We start from the raw sequence: 21,080 nt of genomic DNA on the forward strand, positions 1-21,080 counted from the left end.
GCCGCCACAATTACAGTATGTGTTGAAAATGTTTACGATGTACCTCAACGCATGCGTGTACGCGCCGTAGCATGTTCTGTCTCACCCGTTCACACCGGCCAGGCTGCATCCGAACACTGTAAAAGGCAGTACGAATACGCTGCTCCAGTGCCTCCACATATGGAATGGGATCTGCATACATGATACATTTTAGATGGACATATAACCAGAAATCGCACGGGTTGAGATCCGGTGAACGAGCAGGTCATGGAACTGGAGCCCCTCGTCCGATCCACCGACCAGGGAAGACACGATTGTGATGCGTCCGGACGTTAACGGCGAAGTGGGCTGGAGCACCATCATTCTTATCATCAATGACACTTCTTCCAGAAAGGGAAGCAAAGTCAACCGCAAGAAACGCTGATAATTTCGGCCTGGTGGGCGACGTGGAAGGAAAACTGTCTCGAAATACGGTCACCAACTCTCGCATCCCACACATTCCGGCTGCACCGACGCTGTCACCATACCATGGGGGCTCTGCATACTATCCCACAGATGACTGTTATGAAAGTTGAAGATACCATTGCGCGTAAAGGTGGTCCTATCTGTGAACTGGATGGATGACACAAGTCCCGGAATCGTGAGTGTCTGGTGAAGAAACAAGTGACAAAAATGCTCCCGATATTGAAAATTTGTCGCTGGTAAGCCTTGCACACGATTTAAGCGATAAGATTAGTAACAATTCTACATCTACATCTACATTGATACTCCGCAAGCCACCCAACGGTGTGTGGCGGAGGGCACTTTACGTGCCACTGTCATTACCTCCCTTTCCTGTTCCAGTCGCGTATGGTTCGCGGGAAGAACGACTGTCTGAAAGCCTCCGTGCGCGCTCTAATCTCTCTAATTTTACATTCGTGATCTCCTCGGGAGGTATAAGTAGGGGGAAGCAATATATTCGATACCTCATCCAGAAACGCACCCTCTCGAAACCTGGACAGCAAGCTACACCGCGATGCAGAGCGCCTCTCTTGCAGAGTCTGCCACTTGAGTTTATTAAACATCTCCGTAACGCTATCACGGTTACCAAATAACCCGGTGACGAAACGCGCCGCTCTTCTTTGGATCTTTTCTATCTCCTCCGTCAACCCGACCTGGTACGGATCCCACACTGATGAGCAATACTCAAGTATAGGTCGAACGAGTGTTTTGTAAGCCACCTCCTTTGTTGATGGACTACATTTTCTAAGCACTCTCCCAATGAATCTCAACCTGGTACCCGCCCTACCAACAATCAATTTTATATGATCATTCCACTTCAAATCGTTCCGTACGCATACTCCCAGATATTTTACAGAAGTAACTGCTACCAGTGTTTGTTCCGCTATCATATAATCATACAATAAAGGATCCTTCTTTCTATGTATTCGCAATACATTACATTTGTCTATGTTAAGGGTCAGTTGCCACTCCCTGCACCAAGTGCCTATCCGCTGCAGATCTTCCTGTATTTCGCTACAATTTTCTAATGCAGCAACTTCTCTGTATACTACAGCATCATCCGCGAAAAGCCGCATGGAACTTCCGACACTATCTACTAAGTCATTTATATATATTGTGAAAAGCAATGGTCCCATAACACTCCCCTGTGGCACGCCAGAGGTTACTTTAGCGTCTGTAGACGTCTCTCCATTGATAACAACATGCTGTGTTCTGTTTGCTAAAAACTCTTCAATCCAGCCACACAGCTGGTCTGATATTCCGTAGGCTCTTACTTTGTTTATCAGGCGACAGTGCGGAACTGTATCGAACGCCTTCCGGAAGTCAAGAAAAATAGCATCTACCTGGGAGCCTGTATCTAATATTTTCTGGGTCTCATGAACAAATAAGGCGAGTTGGGTCTCACACGATCGCTGTTTCCGGAATCCATGTTGATTCCTACATAGTAGATTCTGGGTTTCCAGAAATGACATGATACGCGAGCAAAAAACATGTTCTAAAATTCTACAAGAGATCGACGTAAGAGATATAGGTCTATAGTTTTGCGCATCTGCTCGACGACCCTTCTTGAAGACTGGGACTATCTGTGCTCTTTTCCAATCATTTGGAACCCTCCGTTCCTCTAGAGACTTGCGGTACACGGCTGTTAGAAGGGGGGCAAGTTCTTTCGCGTACTCTGTGTAGAATCGAATTGGTATCCCGTCAGGTCCAGTGGACTTTCCTCTATTGAGTGATTCCAGTTGCTTTTCTATTCCTTGGACACTTATTTCAATATCAGCCATTTTTTCGTTTGTGCGAGGATTTAGAGAAGGAACTGCAGTGCGATCTTCCTCTGTGAAACAGCTTTGGAAAAAGGTGTTTAGTATTTCAGCTTTACGCGTGTCATCCTCTGTTTCAATGCCATCATCATCCCGTAGTGTCTGGATATGCTGTTTCGAGCCACTTACTGATTTAACGTAAGACCAGAACTTCCTAGGATTTTCTGTCAAGTCGGTACATAGAATTTTACTTTCGAATTCAATGAACGCTTCACGCATAGCCCTCCTTACGCTAACTTTGACATCGTTTAGCTTCTGTTTGTCTGAGAGGTTTTGGCTGCGTTTAAACTTGGAGTGGAGCTCTCTTTTCTTTCGCAGTAGTTTCCTAACTTTGTTGTTGTACCACGGTGGGTTTTTCCCGTCCCTCACAGTTTTACTCGGCACGTACCTGTCTAAAACGCATTTTACGATTGCCTTGAACTTTTTCCATAAACACTCAACATTGTCAGTGTCGGAACAGAAATTTTCGTTTTGATCTGTTAGGTAGTCTGAAATCTGCCTTCTATTACTCTTGCTAAACAGATAAACCTTCCTCCCTTTTTTTATATTCCTATTAACTTCCATATTCAGGGATGCTGCAACGGCCTTATGATCACTGATTCCCTGTTCTGTACATACAGAGTCGAAAAGTTCGGGTCTGTTTGTTATCAGTAGGTCCAATATGTTATCTCCACGAGTCGGTTCTCTGTTTAATTGCTCGAGGTAATTTTCGGATAGTGCACTCAGTATAATGTCACTCGATGCTCTGTCCCTACCACCCGTCCTAAACATCTGAGTGTCCCAGTCTATATCTGGTAAATTGAAATCTCCACCTAAGACTATAACATGCTGAGAAAATTTATGTGAAATGTATTCCAAATTTTCTCTCAGTTGTTCTGCCACTAATGCTGCTGAGTCGGGAGGTCGGTAAAAGGAGCCAATTATTAACCTAGTTCGGTTGTTTAGTGTAACCTCCACCCATAATAGTTCACAGGAACTATCCACTTCTACTTCACTACAGGATAAACTACTACTAACAGCGACGAACACTCCACCACCGGTTGCATGCAATCTATCCTTTCTAAACACCGTCTGTACCTTTGTAAAAATTTCGGCAGAATTTATCTCTGGCTTAAGCCAGCTTTCTGTACCTATAACGATAATATTCCACACGGTCGTCTGGCTTGCCCTGTACTGCGGCGCCAACTGCCTGGTACTGACATGGCGGTCGCCTTCCACAGTGTTAACCAGATTTTCCTCCAAGTCTGGCGTCCGAACATTTCGTATAGTCCCTCATGATTTCCTCTTTCCTGGAACGACCCTGTCTCAGACAAACGGCGAGACACTGTTGCAGACATTGAGTGCTGGGGTCGTTTCGGCGTGGATAGGTCTCCGGATACAACCTTGCTGCTCGCCTCACATTGCCATTTGCCTTTCCGTAAGCATAAACCATGTCGGCAGGCTCTCGATTCGAATACGGAACCATTGTGACCAACGCTGTATCACATTCACTACAAGGTGAGTCAGCAAGAGAAATGAATGGGACACTACATGACCGATTAGTACAGCAGGAGAGGGCGTTAGGACATGACGTACGGGGAACAGTACCACCCTCTAAAAAGAAACCATGCGTACTGTAACTGTGGCTGCATGGTACAGCGCGTATTAGACTGCAGTCTCTGTAACAAAGTATCCTTGAGTAAATGCTCCCTAGCACGTAAATCATGCATTTCCGGACATAAGTTCATTAGACCTTTTTTGTTCCGTAACCTCTCATCTATCAATCCATAGAGCTTGTACACGGCGGAAAAAAATAATCCTGTAAAAAAATAGAACCAAGCCACCGAGCTTCGAAACGATTAAATCTGCGGTATACATTAACACTCACAGAGCTTGTCATAACAGACTGCAGTCTGGCAGCTGATTGTGTCAAGATCATATTCCAATAAAGGGAAATGCGGAGAGCATCCTATAGGACGTACGACAAGAAACCAAATGTCAAAGCTGGTGAAGACGGCCGAAATTTTAATGCTTCTCTTGGGGGCAATCCGTAATTGGTAAATTCAGTCTCTACTTTCATAGACAAGACTATCTATAAAGCCCATGCCTTGAATAAAAAATATATCTGGCATCTTCTGACGTCTAGTCCTATATCTTTCCTGCCTCCACTAAAAGGGCGTTTATAGGCGTCGAACACGTTGCTACAAGACAGTCACGAATGGCTATGTACTAATAAGTATCTAGTTTGGTGAGATAAATCCTAGGCGCTCTGTGATACAGCATACAGCCGTAGTCCACACGAGATTGAATGATCAAATGGTTCAAATGGCTCTGAGCACTATGGAACTTAACATCTGTGGTCATCAGTCCCCTAGAACTTAGAACTACTTAAACCTAACTAACCTAAGGACATCACACACATCCATGCCCGAGGCAGGATTCGAACCTGCGACCGTAGCGGTCACGCGGTTCCAGATTGAAGCGCCTAGAACCGCACGGCCACACCGGCCGGCTTCGCGCTTATTAACAACAGATTTTGTGTGAGGCGACCTGCTGAGTCGAGAGTCAAATATTATTTCGAGGAATCTAGCATGATATTTTATCTAGAAAGACCACATTCTACATGTGGCGTGACCAAAAATGCGAGCAGCATTCATTTTGTAAAAAGTACTATCACCAGTTTCTCAGCCATTATACAACCATTCATCCATGTGTCCTATAGTAATGAGTAATTCTATTTTGGGCAGAAGAAACGAGTGTGCAATTGAATAAACGCACACATCTTCTGCATAATGTAACTTTTAGTGGAAATGAGGTTGTTCGTTCTAAAGCATAAGAGGCTTCAAATTGCACCATATTGGAAAGCCCTGTGCAACAAAAAATAAAAACCGAGCATGTTTCCTTTGAATCTGATGTACATTATTCTTTGATAGACCAGGTTACAGATACCATGTATTACCTATAAGAAATACAGAAATCCGTTAGCTTTCTGTTTTGTAAATGAAAACGCCTTCTATTGCTACACTGTATTTTATTTTCCCAGACGCGTTTCGCCCCTTTTCACCTTAAGGTATCATCAGTGGGATCTTAATAAAAAAAATGGTTCAAATGGCGCTGAGCACTATGGGACTTAACATCTGAGATCATCAGTCCCCTAGAACTTACAACTACTTAAACCTAAGTAACCGAAGGACATCACAAACATCCATGCCCGAGGCATGATTCGAACCTGCGACCGTAGCGGTCGCGCAGTTCCAGACTGTAGCTCCAGAACCGCTCGGCCACCAGAGGCCGGCTAGAAAGGTGTTGCGACCTCCATGTGACCAGATGAGAGGAAACACCGATGACAATTAAAAACAAGAAGTACCGTAAGAAATCATTTACTTACATAAAAAGCGAGAAATGAACTATTTTCTAATAAAAAAATACATATAAAAACAAAAGTATATCATAACAGTGTCATTATAGATCCCATTGATGATGCCTTAAAGTGAAAAACGGCGAAACGCGTATGGGAAAATAAAATACAGTGCAGCAGGAGAAGCCGGCCTTTGTAGTCGAGCGGTTCTAGGCGCTTCAGTTCGCAACCACGCGACTGCTGCGGTCACAGGTTCGAATCCTGCCTCGGGCATGGATGTGTGTGATGTCATTAGGTTAGTTAGGTTTAAGTAGTTCTAAGTTCTAGGGGACTGATGACCTCAGATGTTAAGTCCCATAGTGCTCAGAGCCAGCAGGAGAAGGCGTTTTTATTTACAAAACAGATATTTATGTGTTTGCTGCGGAGGATGGCCATGCAAATAAACTGGTTATCCGTTATCTTGTTCAAGAGAATCGGTATATGCACGTGATAATAAGCTCCTCAAAGTCAACACTTAAAAAAGTGCTGTGGTGATCTCCATAGCATGCGTACACATATTGCCTTTGCTTGACCTGTATTGACTCCGATGTATTAAATTACTGTTTTCAAGCCATCATTCCGTTTTCATTTTAATCATTCGCTGCAGCGTGTTTGCTACACATGACGACGTCGGTCGACACTCTTTTTTTCCAGTTTACTGGGTTTCCGGACGCGCTCATTATGACGATACGAACGTAAGGGAAACACAAACCTAGTCGGCGAGCGGGGAAAATCTCCGAGCGGCTCCGAATCGAACCCGGACCCCTCCGATTATAGGTCACCGCTCTGATTGCGGAGCTACCGAAGGAATATCTGGATCTTTCCCATTTTTCAAAACTGAAATTATATCTTTCGTCTTACATGTATCAAATAGATCCTGTTTCGTTCAAAACTGGTTAAAAATTAACAAATGTAAATCTCTTGCTTCCATAGGCAGACTCTCTAGGACACCATAGGCAACTTAACGACCGGGCAGCACCAGCTGATCCACTATTTTTATTAACGATTAATGAAAACCGCTTCAGTTGTATTATTATATATTTATTGTGTGACGGCCGACTTCGTCTCTTCGAATGTCAGGCTGCCTGCAGATTAACAAAGCAGGAAATTAGGCTAAAGCTACAGCATCTTAACGAATAAAATAGGCGATTCACACCGAGAACAGGCTTATACTAAATCCTCACCGAGTTGTGCTGAAGTAATGACATAAATGGTCTGGTTGTCGTATGAAATGTTAAAGACCAAATTCGAGAACGCTGGACGTAAAAATTCTGCCTACCACCTGCCGAAAGTACGGCGATAAGACACAGCAAGCTGCTTACAGAAAGCGTCGAGACAGGGCAGCGTCCGAACACAAAATAACATGTAAACTGGGTACAGGTAAACATGTAAACATAATGTTTTGTCTCTATCGAGTGCGATACTTGACTGACGAAACCTTACGTACAGAACTAACGTTAAATCTTGCTGAATTAATGAAAATAACTGAAAAGTAGAACAGAACAAAGAATTGACAACACAATAACAAGGGAACAGATGGCAGTGTTTATACCAAACTATATCGTCATTTTCATATATGAGAATAAGTGAATAATTATATAGCACAGCTGTAGAATAATCATGTAAAATATATCTGGAATCATAATGTTGTTCACATAGAAGTTATTAGTAACGTTGCGACAAGAGATACGTTGTCTTTTAAGTGCTGTGTCTGCTGGCCATACTTACGCCAAACGGTTGGTAGACATTACATACGACAGCCAGAGCATTTATGTCTTAACTTCAGCACAACTCGGTGAGGATTTAGTAAAAGTTATTATCAGTGATAATTGCCTACTTTATTCGTTTGCCCATTTTCCTGTTTTGTGTGACTATAGGCAACATGAAGATGTTCAGAGAAACGAAACAGGTACTAGCACAATAAATTTGTAATAATACATCTGAAGTGGTATTCACAACCGTTAAAATTAATTTCAGCTGTGTGTTCAACATGATCAAGATCATGCAGCACCAATGCAATCAAATCTGGTAGCATATAAGATTATACACAGAATTTTCGGCTGGGTTAGCCTCTCATTTAACCATAATATATCGGATATCCATCCAACAAAAACTCTACCCAGTAGCTGGAAGAAAAGCACAGGTCACATTCGTTTACAGTCCGCCCCAGTAGCTGAGTGGTCAGCGTGACGGATTGCCGTCCTCTGGGCCCGGGTTCGATTCCCGGCTGTGTCGGAGATTTTCTCCGCTCAGGGACTGGGTGTTGTGTTGTGTTCATCATCATTTCATCCCCATCCGGCGTGCAGGTCGCCCAATGTGGCGCCGAATGTAATAAGACCTGCGATATGGCGGCCGGACCTGCCCCGCGAGGGGCCTCCCGGCCAATGACGCCAAACGCTCATTTCATTTCCATTCGTTTACAACAATGGTAGCGTAAGTGATCCACAAAACAACCTTCCAGTATCTTTAGCACACATCCAGTACACAATCTTAGAACAATCCGCCTCCAATGCTGACTGGTCAGAGCGGCAGAATGCAAGGAGAGAGGCCCACGTTCGATTCCCAGCAGGGCCGGAGATTTTCTCCGCCTGAAACTGGATGTTGTCTACATCATAATTAAATCCTCATCGACACGCAAGTCGCCGAAGCCGCCGTCACGGTAACTCAGCGTGTTCGGTCAGAGGGTTAGCTGCCCTCTGTAACAAAAAAAAAACGGAGTTAATGGATCAACAACGAACTGAAACGGGTGTCTTGCGACGTCCGCACCTAGCAGATGAAACGAACAAAATGAGATAAAAAAAAGTGGCGTCAACTAAAAAGACCCGCGCCAGGCGCCCGGCCTACCCGACGGGAGGCCCTCGCCACACGTTTCATCTCAGAACATATTCTGATCTCACACCACACGTAACGTTGTATTCCAGACAGAATGATCTCAGCCATACCAATTAGCGCGCGTTTCTAAAATATCGACGATACGAAACCAAATTCACGCTTTTCTCACATAACACCCTGAAAGCCATGGATCACGGTAGCCAGGTAGATGCAATATTTTTTGACTTCTGGAAAGCATTTGAATTAGTGCCACACAGCGGTCCTTAAGAACAATAAAATCATATAGGGTGTCCAAAGGAAATTTGTAATGAACAGAAGATTTCTTGCTGGGAGGACACAACATATTATCTTGGATGAAGAGTCATGGATCGATTTCAGGCATGTCTTTGAGGAGTGTGATGGGACCCTTGCTGTTTACTTTTTATGTTGATGGCCTAACTAACAATATTAATGGTAAACTCAGACTTGTCGCAGGTGATGTAGTTATCTATAATGAACTGCTGTCTGAAAAAAGCTGCAGCAATATTCAGTCACATCTTGATATGATTTCAAAGTGGTGGTGAATTTGACAGGTAGTTATAGACGTTCATAAATTTAACATCGTGCACCTCTCGCAACGTTAAATCGTATTATCCAATGACTATAACATTAACGATCCATATTTGGCATCAGTCAACTCATACAAATACCTGTGCTACACTTTGTAGGGATATGAAGTGGAATGATCACATAGGTTCAGTAGTAAAAGCGGCTGACAGACTTCAATTCATTGTTAGGATACTGAAGGAACGTAATATTCATAAAGAACATTGCTCACTAAACACCATGCTAGACCACAGTTCAAATACGTGGGATCCATAGCAAATAGGGTTATCAGGGGATACTGGAAGTATACAGAGAAAAGCAGCATGGATGGCCACAGGTTTCTTTGCTTCATGGGAGAGTCACATGTTTGTCCAGAAATAAAGCAGTAACAACATAGTCAACTTTAGCGTCAATTATTTGGCTAATTTTACGCTTTTCTTGGAGTTATGAACACTGTGCTAGGTATATGTGTGAAACATGGCATTTAAGTGACTAACATTCACAATCAATCTCGTATGGTGAATGAATTTCTGAGTTTCATAGTGTTTTGAAGCACGGAATTTCTCTTCCTGTTTAAATGTCGCAACCACGAACATCTTGAAAAAGTTATGTAACAACAAAAAAATATTTTTTTGGGACATTTTCACTAATCATTCATAGACACTGTGACCTACCTTTGTATTCTCCTTCCGGATGTTGGATGTATGAGCCAAATATGTCCAAAACGCCGTATTATCCATTGGTTTTTTATTGAAACTCACTGCTTTTATAACAGAGAATGCATCTGTATTTTTAGTGCGAGCATAAATTCAGTAATGGTCCTGGCTTTATTAATCGGATAACGTACAGCCATTCAATTATCTTCAGTAATATTCTTATCACTATTTATGATGTCATAAACTTTAACATCGCTGTCCCCTGAACTCTTAACATTTCACTTTACCCTACAGCTACGAAATCAGTTTACTGTAATATTGTAGAATTCGTTAACCATTTATTTATCTCAGTGAGCGAACTTACAAGCCGCTCTTATTATCAAACGACGTAATTTTACGGGTTCCATCTAACGGAGATGTTACAGAATTTAATTAGCAATATGAATGACACCTTATGAGGTATCTGCTAGAACTTATGAAGGGCTGTAATACTTCTTTTACAAGTAACTGACAAACCACACTTAACTGTGTTACTCTATAGAAAACACATGTGCGACTACAAAGAACTTTAAATTTTTTGGAATAGCAAGGATATTTTGAATTCTTTTGTGATTTATTATGGAAATGTTAATTAATGAACTTTGAATACTTTTTCTTTGCTCATCATTTTCTTATTAAATGCTCTCTTCCATTAGTACATCCACAGCTGTATTCCGCAAACCACATTATGGTTAGTGGCGGAGGATACTTTGTGTACCACAGTCATTTCCTCCCGCCTTTGTTCCAACAGCGAGTGGTCTTCGCTAAGGCTCTGTGGGAGCTCGAGTCTCCTAATAATTTCAGCTTCGTGGTCTTTTCGCAAGTAGGAGGAATCAATATATCGGTTACTCTTCAAGAGACGCACACTATGGCAGTTTTAACTGCAAACCATAACGTGATGCACAAATTTTCTTTTGTAGTGTCTGCCACTGTGGTTGGCTGAGCAACTCCGCGCTACCTAAATGAATCTATAAAGAAACGTGCTGCTCTTCTTTGGATCTTGCCTATTTGGTGTATTAATCCCGTCTGGTATGGGTCGTACACTGACAGGCAGTAATCAAGTACGGGGTGTTCATAATTAAAGTCCCAGTTTGGAAACGCAGTAGAAAGACAACCACTGCTCAGAATGACGTCACATTTGAACAGCGTATTACTGAAGTAGGGGGAAACGTCATGGCACAAAAAAAAAAATCGAGAATTTTTACCAATAGATGGCGCTGTAAGTATCTAAACGTAAATGTGGTCGGCCACAAATCAGAGAAGAATCGTAATACGACTGCTGCAGTTCGAGTAGCACATTACACCATCTGTACTGTTCATTGTACGTGACTGCAGAAGACAGTTGTGGCACTGTTAGGAAAGCTCGTCCTCCACGGCAAGGTCATACCACGTCGAATGGGAAAAATCAGGTGTAATTGTCCTGAGGCTAAAAATCATATCAAAAGTAGAATGAAAAAGGTTTTAACTGTCCTGCGGTGAAAAACAGCATAAAAGTCAAAATGACATCGGTTTCTAGCCGTCGTGAGACTGACGCAACTCTAGAGAACATAGTGACCATAGTATCCAGTCTGCAAATCCACATTCTCTTTTTGTTCACTGAACTAAATGTTTCTACACTCTATTTACTCACTGGGATACAAGAGCTCCGTTTATAAACAAAAGGTTTGACTTCTGATTCAATTACAATTTTTAGAAAATTCACACACAAAACATATAATATTCGTGATAATAATAATAATAATAATAATGTCTCTATCATAAAGAGCACTAAGAGCAGTTCAGAGGCGACCTCTACGGTAAGTTCCCATTAAATGATCTTTCGCCCTGACTTTTAATAATCAAAGTTAATTACTCGCCACACAAGTGGCGCATGATTTTGTTAACATTAGGAGCGACATAGAAACAGTTACTTCTTAGCGATCCAGGACGCTGTAAGTCCTCGCGAGTTCACTTCCTGTTTGTACCGAAAATATCCGTGTAGTTGCAGCCTGGCTGTAACGTCACCCGCGGGAGCGCGTAAACCGGCGTTTGACTGACGGTGACCATATGGTAGCTGGGTGCGAAGTGAAGTCGTAGTATCACTGAAGACGCAGACGCAGCAGCTGGACGAGCCTCCTAAGCTCGGCCTGGAGCAGGCTATGCACAGTGCGCAGTTCCTGAGCTACCTGGTAGGATCGGGATTTGTGACCTGACGGATTGTCCTAACAGTTGATTTGTGTTTGTCCTGAGTCTTCTAGGAAGCGGATCACTCATTCAGCAGTTCCGGCGAACGTGTTGTTGGCCGGTTGTGTGGTTGGTGCCCCAGGTCTCTGATGAGCCTCTTGCGGGAGACTCCCGCTTTCTCGTAGAACTGGCGTGCTGTGGACTAGAAGCGGTCCCTCAGCAGCAGGATGCCTGTATCTTCATGTAGCTATTGCGTGGCGTAACTCCTGAGTAGGTACAGGGCGGTTCAAGCACCCTCTTTTGGGCCCTTTGCAGGGTGACCATCTTGGGTCAGCGGCACTGGCCCACACTACGGTCACGTACTCCAGCACTGGGGGTATCAGTGTGAGGTAAAGCGTAATGCTGTGGTAAGGGGGCAGGGTCGACGCCGGGTTCAGCAGAGGGTATAAGGTGCGGTGGCGCCCTATAGCCCTCTCCCTTATCCAAAGAATGATAGGGCGTTGGTCTCGCTTGACGCCGAGGTAATCCGCAGTCTTGGTCCACGGGATGGGGCCTCGCTCGATGGTGAGTGGCGCAAGGTCCGGGTGTATTCTCCTTTAAGTAAAGGCGACCGCCTGGCTTTTGGCGGGATTGAACTTGAGGGGCCACTTAGTGTACCAAGCCCGCAGTGCCTCACAGCCGAGCTGCAGATGGCGTCCCACGGTGTGAGCGTTCATGCTACAGTGAACAGGGCAGAGTCGTCAGCATAGAGAGCTAACTCCACTCTGTCCACCCGCGACGCGTCAACCGTGTAAAGGGAAAACGGCATGGGGGCCAGCGCAGACTCCCGAGGCACCACAGCTCGGATAGGCCGGACGGTGGTTGTCACTGCTTCTCTGGCGTATTTGTATATGGGCGCAGCGGACAGTCGAAGGGAACACCTGCCCTCATCCGCTCTGTCCCCAAGTAGCGGCAGCTAAATGCCCGCTTTCTCAGGGACACATCAATTTACATAACACTGTTGTCTATCAATTTACAGTTTTCGTAATTTTTATATGAGTGGATTTAAGTAGGCCTTAGCCACAGAAAAAGTCTTAGCTCCCGTACATATAAACTTTGCCGTCTAGAATGTTTAGAACAGAACTGACAGTAGAACATTACCTCGGAACTACATCTTTGAGAGTCCTTGTATAGATAGTTATTTACATCAAAGTACTGAAACTTGTTATATCTTCATTATTTAATAAATGTCATCACGTGCCATTGCCAGTCTACATTTTATATCTTCTCTACTTCGACCATCATCAGTTATTTTGCTCCCCGAATAGCAAAACTCCTTTACTACTTTAAGTGTCTCATTTCCTAATCCAATTCCCTCAGCATCACCCGACTTAATTCGACTACATTCTATTATCCTCGTTTTGCTTTTGTTGATGTTCATCTTATACCCTCCTTTCAAGACACTGTCCATTCCGTTCAACTGCTCTTGCAAGTCCTTTGCTGTCTCTGACAGAATTACAATCTCATCGGCGTACCTCAAAGTTTTTATTTCTTCTCCATGGATTTTAATGCCTACTCCAAACGTTTCTTTTGTTTCCTTTACTGCTTGCTCAATATACAGGTTAAATAGCATTGGGGAGAGGCTACAACCTTGTCTCACTCCCTTCCCAACCACTGCTTCCCTTTGATGTCCCTCGACTCTTATAACTGCCATCTGGTTTCTGTACAAATTGTAAATAGCCTTTCGCTCCCTGTATTTTACCCCTGCCACCTTCAGAATTTGAAAGAGAATATTCCAGTCAACATTGTCAAAAGGTTTCTCTAAGTCAATAAATGCTAGAAACGTAGGTTTGCCTTTCCTTAATCTTTCTTCTAAGATAATCATTAATATAACAGATCCTTAATCTACTACAAATAAGGAAGTTTGTGTTCCAAATTTAGTTTTCAGTAAATTACTTGAAACTTTTAGAGGTGGCTTAATGGGGTCCCATTGTTTATGTTTTTATATCGAACTGAAGCTTCATACGAATTTTTTTGATTCTAAGTCTAATATTTAGCAGCTTCATGTTTAGGTAAAAACGTGGATTCCGACCAAAAATTGATCCGACCAAGTTGAAAGTTGTAACAGTTGATTTTGACATAACGGTACATTTGCACATTCTGAGCAATTTTTGGCTTTCTAGCTTTATTATTAAACACCAGTTGTCTTAAATTTAAAACGATGCATTTAGGGAACATATTCATCTGATCACTCTGAGATTTGACAATTTAAACATTAATATACTGAAACATGTGTTGACAAAGTTTGGAAAAGTTTCTTCAATTTTTAATTTCATTCTTAAATTATTGTGCAATACTTGTATGCTACGGACAGGTGCGTTATGATAATGTGGCGCTACTAACAGTGAACTGGGGTAAGTCCCAGCACATTCGCTTGCCCCTGTATCTCTTAAATGATACAGCCCTTGTTTTGCCACATTGTCCACTGCTTTCTGCCACAAGTTGAAATGTAAGAACAGCATGTTGTACAAGAGATTGGGAATCACGTTCAGAATGCATTGCACAATACTTACAGTTCAGCTATGTTCATAATTGAAGCAAGGAACGCATCTTTCAGATAACCACACAGCCAGAAGTCACACGGAATATGATTAGCTGATCAGGCTGTAGAGAAATGATGGCTAATATTTTGCATTTCTGAAGTGCCTCTGTAGCAGCCGCATCACTGGCTGTGCAATGTGCAGAAGACTGTCATCTTGCATAAAAATGGCCCTATCCACACGTCCTCGCTGCTGAAGGGCTGGAATGACGTAGGTGTGCAGAAGACTCTAATAGCGTTTACCAGTGACGGTACACGTAACAAGGCCTGCAGGTCTCATCTCCTCGAAAAAAAAAACCGCCCTATTCTAAACGGTGCCATCAGTCCACCCCACATAGTCACCTTTACAGAAATGAGTTGCACTGGGTGACATGGCGTGGATGTTCCGTTGCCCATATTCCGCATTTCTGCATATGGATACGTCCTTGGAGATGGAAACGGGAGCAGTGGGACAAAATGGTTTCTGCTCCACATTCAATTGTTGGCAGATGTATTCAAGTTGGCGGCGATGACGTCATCCAAGATAGCGGTGTGTAGACTTCGCAACAGAGCATGGCATCGTCCAAGATGGCGCCTGTGATGTGATCCAAGACGGCGGATTTTGACGGGAAGATAGGTCAACTGGGCTACCTCCACTAACCTAAGCCCCCCACCCCCGCTCCCTTCCCTCCTTGAAAAATGGTGGGAAGTTCAAATTTCAACAGGATAATGTATCACACCTCTACTAACCTAAGAAAATCGTGGGAAGATAGGTCACTGGGGCTATCCCCACTAACCTAAGTCACCCAGCTACCACCTCTTCCTAGGAACTGACGCCAAGTTTGAATTTTAGTGGTAAAGAAAGGTCGGTTCACGTATCTCTACTTAGCTAAGAAAATGGTGTGAGAGAAAGGACACTTGGACTACCTCCAATAACGTAAGTCACCCGACCGCCACCTCCTCCTAGAGATTTGTGGGAAAAGGACTCAGCCTGCACTGGGCTGCCGGAGAGAGGAAGGAGTGTATTTTATTTATTTTGGAACTATTTAGGGATGGACTATATTTATCACAGTGATACAGAACACACGCTCTGAGATGCCACAGAGCATACCGACCTGCAAACTACTCCTAAATAACTCATGTATAATGTCCTGCAGATACACTTGCTAATTGTAAACTGTCAAAATAACGCACTGCACAACCTACAGACATACAAACCACTCGTAAATAGTGCAATACATTTACGTCCAGAGAGCCAAACAACTAGAAAATTGTAAAATAATAATTCATCTAAAAGACACTGCAAACATGGTTGTTAATCGTCAACTGTCGATATCATGCACCATTCTTTATTTAAACAATTAGAGACAGCACCACCATCCAGTGTGTTGGCCAGGAGGTCCACACTACAACTGACCTAGTTCCCAGTAACACCACCAGAGGGCGCTGTAGTCGAATCCGTGACATAATCCAGGATGGTAGCCATGATGTGAGCTGTTGACCCAAGTTCCATCATCCACAAGGGTAGCATATGTCGTGTTCACCATGTGGTCTAGTACCCAGAGGGCGCTGTCGTCCAAGATGGCGGCAAACAGTATGTTCACCATGTGGTTTGGTATGCAGTACCGTCGCCAGAGTACGCTGTCTTCCGTGACATCACCCAAGATGTTAGCAAGCAGTGTATTCACCACGTGGTCTAGGACACAGCCAGAGCATGGTCCCATTACGTAATCAAAGATCATTGCTCACAGCAGGTGAAAGACGCGTCTCCCCTCGCCCCACCTGTAATCAAGCGCTGCATCACCCCTCGCCCCACCTGTAATCAAGCGCTGAGAGAGAGATGTTGTAATATTTCCTCTTTCCACACCATCCTAACATACTACGCCATACAGTGTGTATTCCAAATAGCTTCTTCACTCACAGTATGAATTATTTAGCTGTAAATTGATAAATTGTCATAGGCTCAGCTGTCCTCGAGGTACTGGAAGCATATGAATCGTTCAGCTTTCAGTCACTAGGGGTGCTAGTGAGTCCATCCCCAAAATGCTCAACACCCATTGGTTCACGCTGAGATCACGTGATACTACGTCATCACATCTATATAAGGAATCACTCTCCAGCACTCTTTCTCATTTGTCCGTTGTTCATTCCTGCATTTGTTCATGTGTGTCTTTGCGTGGTCGCTATTTCATTTACCAGTTCAAATGTGAAGAGAGTTCACCCCAGCACCTCAGAGTCTACTGGCAAAAGACTCAGAGTTCAGGATATGGGATTACCAAGTGAGTAGATAATTTCTATTTTGAATGTGAATTTTCGTGTTTATGTTAAATTTGTCTTATTAATTAAATCTCCTTGTTACAGTGCAACTTGCGGATTTTATCCTGGAGTGTGGCGAGCGAGCTGGACTGCACCAGGTTCCGGAAGTCCAGCATCCTGTGTTCGATGCACCATCTGAATTGCCTTGTCAGTATAACTGTCATTCTAATTTGTACTTCTTCTTCTTTTATATTAGCTATTAAAAATTTGCTCTTATTTCATACTTCTTGTTTTTTTTGTTTCTAGATCACTTAAGACAAATTCAAATCGAGTTGGAGGTAGAGCTGGATGCTGCTCCACATAGGACTGCCGAACTACATAACTGTGTTCGGCCCCCAGCTGTAGATAGCTGAGAACATCTTTCACGTAAGTATAGAGAAAAATATCCATGTGTGTGATCTTTCAGTGTAACTCCGCATTCAAAATAAATAAAATTATATCTCATCCTGTTACAGGAACAGCTCTAGATGATCTCGATTTAATAGACAGGCAGCTGGAGGCTGTTCATCAGCGGATGAGGGATCAGCCTCTAGAAAATAGTAATGAGATGGCCAGGCAGCATACTTGTAAGTATAAAAAAAAGATTAACTGGTGCTGGTAGTAGTAATATAGGAAGTTTTTTCCTCTAAGAAATCAATTTATATATCTCATTTTTTCTAGGCAATGATCAACAAGATAAATCACACCTATACGAAAATTGCGATGATTTTTTTGAGGGGTCTTTGGAGTCATTTGACCAATAGTTTATTCCATGGAGCCAGAGCGAAAAAGGTAATTACTCACAATGTACTTATTTATTTTATTCCTACTTGTTCTTCTTCTACAGCAGTCGCGCCTCAACATGGTGTCACAAGCGTACCGGAGTCGGCTAAACACTCATCAAAGTGGGGTCCGGAAAGGCACGTGTCCCCTATCAGGGCACCACTAGTCACTCTGCAGGAAGCGCAAGCCGCATCTGCCACAGCCGCTGCATTGGACCGATCCCCACTCTGGGCTGCTCTCACTGGGGACTGGCCGGTACCCCGGCTGCCACCGCTACCCCATCGCTCAGACCTCCATGGGCCGCCTCTCGCAGCAGCTTGATTCATCATCAGCATCTCCTTCTGCACTGTCACATGAGGTACAGCACATACAAACTAGTTCTAGTTATAATAGTATTAGTGAAGATCCTGCGGCTAGTGGCAGTTCTCTCCCCTGTCTTTTTACTGAAAGACATCAAGTCAGAGACACCATACAACAGTTGCAGTACTGGGTGACTGCCAACGTCTTTGGGGAGTGAGTCTAATTCACCAGGATCGAAAACCCGGCAGAAGAGTACCGCGATCCTGTTGTATTTCTAAGTGCAGGCCTTCCTGTCATGGGAACAGAGCTCCTCAAGGTAGTCAATGATGCACGGTATCCCGCCATTAAACGCAGTGCTGTGCTTTCATTGAATTATCGCACCCCCCCCCCCCCCCTTAAGTTGAGTCTGGTGTTGAAGAGATAAGTATCCATTATCTTTGGGGCGGAAATGGCGTGATAACGCAGAGCACATCAATCACTGAGTGGTTTCGTAAATCCACCTTCAGTGCTATATTAGGCCGGTTTTCAGAGATGGAAGTGAAAGGCTCAGCAGAATTCTACACCTGGACATCCATGCACATGTATACGATCCGATAAATGCAGGGTATAGCTATATCAAGCTCCCTAAAGATATAGGTAACAAGCATGCATGCATTAATGTCGAAAATAGAAAAGATCATGCTTGTTTTGCATGGTCAATCCTGGCTTGCAAAAGAAAAGTATGATCGAAGGGATAATCTTGAGCGTCCCATTACATACAATGTACGTGATAATATTCGTTCGTGTTATAACTTTGATGGTATAGAGTTACCCGTCAAGATCCAGGACATACCTAAATTTGAGGCCCAGAATACTGGCATATCGATTCATGTTTATGGCCTGGAGAAGAAAAGCAAGTCAGATGAGCAAGACAAGCACATTGTCGTCGACCCCTTCCATTTCTCAAAATTTTCCGGTGAGTGTGAGCTGCATGTAAACATGCTGCTCTTCTCTGAAGGTGATAATTATCACTATGTTTGGATCAAGGACATGTCCCGACTCCTTTCCTCCCAACTATCAACTAATCGTCGTCCAAAACATATTTGTTTAAGGTGCCTCAATTATTTCACCTCAGACAAGATATTAGCTACGCATCTAGTATATTGCGCTTCCAAGGAACCGGTAAGTGTTAGTATGCCTAATGAGGATAACAAATTCATATAGTTTAAGAATGCTCACCACCAGGAGCGATGCCCGTTTGGATTGGATTGTATGCCGACTTTGAATGCCTCCTCGCTCCTGTGACCCACTGTGAAGACAACCCTACAACCACACACACCACCTTCACAGAAAAACACGTACCATATGCGGCAGTGTACCAAATCGTATCGTCATATGTGTCCAACCCTAACCAATACAAATCTTACATCAGGGACTGTCCTGTGGTTTGGTTGCTCTCTGAGCTTGAAAAATTTTCACGGGATGTTGATACACTTTATAGCGGCAATATTCCCATGACCATATCGAGGAAGAATAAAGATTTGTATCATAACGCCACTTATTGTCATATTAGTGGGCTGTCTTTAGACTAAAAAGTGGAAACTCCTTGTAGGGACCAGTGTCATCTTACGGGGAAGTTCCACGGAGCAGCTCACAATGCATGCAATTTGAAGTACCAGGTACCTAGGCACATACCTGTTTTCTTCCACAATTTATGTGGGTGTGATACCAACTTTCTTTTTGAGCAGTTGGCTGATTTCGGTTTAGAGAAAGAAGAAGCATCAGGTCAGCGTCCTACCTGAGAGCATCGAGAAGTATATTTCATTCTCCAAACAAATGTTGCCAAGAATTAAGCTCCGTTTCCTTGATACACTATGTTTTATGCAGGCACCACTCCAGAAACTTGTTGAAACTCTACCTCGAGGGGATATGCATACCATTTGAGCTGCATTTCCCGACAAGAAAGAGTTTCAACGTGCGACTAGTAAGGGGGTTTTCCCATATGAGTATGTGGATAGTATGGCGAAACTCAGCGAAACCAGGCTACCTAACATAACTGCATTCTCCAGCAACCTCACAGGCGAGACCATAACGAATGCATAGTATGAGCATGCTGTGAATGTCTGGCGGGTATTCAATATTTCCGCTTTACATGGATACAGATTTGCGCTTGCTTGCAGACGTTTTCGAGAAATTCCGGAGTCTGTCTATGACCACATATTCTCTGGATCCCACCTTTTATTACACAACACCTGGGTTGTCTTGGGACGCAATGCTCAAGAAAACTAAGTGCAGCATCGAATTATAGACCGATCCTGACATGCTTCTTTGCTTTGAGTGAGGGATCCATGGGGGGCTTTGCCAAAGTGTCCATATGCACACTAAAGCAAATAACCTATCGATGGGAGACTGGTTCAGTGCCTCCCTTTACTCAAGTTATATAATGTACCTCGACGTGAATAGCTTACACAGGCATGCCATGCAGCAATCCCTTCCGATTGGCGAGTTCCGATGGCTGTCTGGAGAGGAATGCAAGGGATTAGTTGGAAAAATTATTGGGGGTATGGCAGCTGAATCTGATGTAGGGTATATGGTAGAGGCAGAACTCACCTACCCTATTAGTTTGCATGATGCGCATACCAATTTGGTACTGAGCCCAGAGCAACTAGTTGCAACAAATTGCAGAAAAAATGACTCTTCCTCAGGAATGCCAGAATTTGGAAGGAAGCTGTGACTAATGTTGTTTACAAGCTTAGACTTGGTGCACCATTTCTGGTTTCACAACCTGAGAAGATTAATGGGACGCAATCTGCCTCAGTATGATGTATACAAATGTAGATGGTATTTAGGTTCTTTTTATCTACACATGGCTGGTGTTCACTGTGAAACCTGTATTTTCTTGACCCTGCCTGGTAGCATTGTGCTCTAACTCCAGGACGTTTTTTGGCATCACTGCTGCTGGTGTAAGAGAAGTCTGAACTGAAAAAATTTTGGTATTTATTTAACCCGTTCATAGGCACATTTTTTTGTTGTGATTCAGTAAAGCTTTTTATAACTGCATTAAAATTGTAATCAACTGACAACATTTGTTTTGATAATTTTATTTTTATGACATAGAATCAAAAACTACAGTGCTATCTAAATCTTCCTAAGCCTTGCATAAGCTTATACTGATACCTCTTCTTTAGTCTTTTTCTTCTTTTTGTTTATCTCAGCTT

This window comes from Schistocerca piceifrons, chromosome 3, assembly GCF_021461385.2.
Source record: "Schistocerca piceifrons isolate TAMUIC-IGC-003096 chromosome 3, iqSchPice1.1, whole genome shotgun sequence".
Taxonomy (NCBI): Eukaryota; Metazoa; Arthropoda; class Insecta; order Orthoptera; family Acrididae; genus Schistocerca; species Schistocerca piceifrons.